The sequence below is a fragment of the Sturnira hondurensis genome, unplaced genomic scaffold (assembly GCF_014824575.4).
Source record: "Sturnira hondurensis isolate 20B ecotype Veracruz unplaced genomic scaffold, ASM1482457v3 Scaffold0016284, whole genome shotgun sequence".
Lineage (NCBI taxonomy): Eukaryota > Metazoa > Chordata > Mammalia > Chiroptera > Phyllostomidae > Sturnira > Sturnira hondurensis.
The window spans coordinates 5,557,364-5,558,801 of NW_028088915.1; positions in this window are offsets into that span (position 1 = coordinate 5,557,364).

The window sequence follows — 1,438 nt, forward strand, 5'->3', positions numbered from 1 at the left end:
TGTGTCTGGCCCTGGAGGCTGCTGAGATAGTTTATATAATGATTTCACTCATGAGGGAAAAGTTAATTGCACCTTCCTCACCAGTTGCTCAGTGCTACAGCTTCATTGGAAAAAGCCAGAATTCCCCTTAGGAGACCCAGTTTCAAGTTAATATATAGTAATGTTGAACATGGCTTTATTAATCTAGAGGCAGGTGGATCTGGAAGTATAAATGAGCAGGCCTGAGAGGTTCACTTTGTCTGGCTCGTGGACCAGCTGTGTGATCTTGGGCCCCGCCCCCTTCACCTCTCTGTTCTTCAGGTTCCTTTTCTGAATGCGGAACTCCAATATCTCATATGCCTCCGGGGCACAAATAATAGAAACGAATGAGATAATGTCTTTGGAGGGATTTGGGTTCCTTGGGGAATATTACCATAAAACAGACACACAAACACTCACATGCACATTCATGTACTTTGTCTCTCCATGTACCTTATCAGTTTAACAAGCAGGAAACTATAATTCCCCCTCCTGAAAATCATAATTCTATCCCGCTTGTTATCTTTAAGAGAAAAGCCACCTCCCTCTACTATTTCTGTGGGAGAGTTACTGCTAATGTCCCTGACAGGTTGCAATTGCAAAAGGACACTTTGTTTCCTGTAGCCAGAGCTGCGGGAACTGCATGTGTTCCATGGAAATGACCCCATCTGGGGCTCAGAGAAGACATCAGACATGTTTTCAAATGTTTGGACTCCATCAAATCCCTGTTGTGTATTCTTTCCCCTACTAATCGCTGTGGTGTTTAATTGTTAAAACCATGTGTGTTTCAAGGGAAATTGAATCCATATGTTTCTGATTCATTTGCACTGAGCTCATCAAATTGTTGTTTTACAAGAGCTGTTTGCTGTCCAGGAAGAATCCCCACGTGCCTCTTCATACACCATTCATGGCTTTTCAACGTATTTAAAACAGGAAACACAGCCCGCTGTCAATACAACTACACACACCTCCTCCTCCTTCATATTCTTTTAATGATAAGTTTCCTTTTTGCTTGGTCAGACAAGATCTCTTATAAAAGGGCTCCCCAAAGTAGATTTCACAGAAATGGCAGAGTGAAGACTGAATTAAATAAATTGAGGTAAATTTCTTTCACTGATTTTTTAAGACCCTAAATAGCAAAATATATAATGGGGAAAAGTTTTCCTAGATTCATTCATTCAACAAATATCTAGTAAGTACCTACTACGTATCAAGGCATACTTTTAGATGGTATTTGTAGCAAAAAAAAAAGAGAGCCTATTCTTAGGAAGCATATATTCCATGGGGCATTTCCCCAAACACATTTAGATCATGAAACCAGCACTCTGAAAGTTACTCCCTAGGAAATACTAGTTCACAGGGGTACAAAATATAAGTCCAGCTACCCAGAGTATCCCAGAACATGTGCTCAGATTGAAAA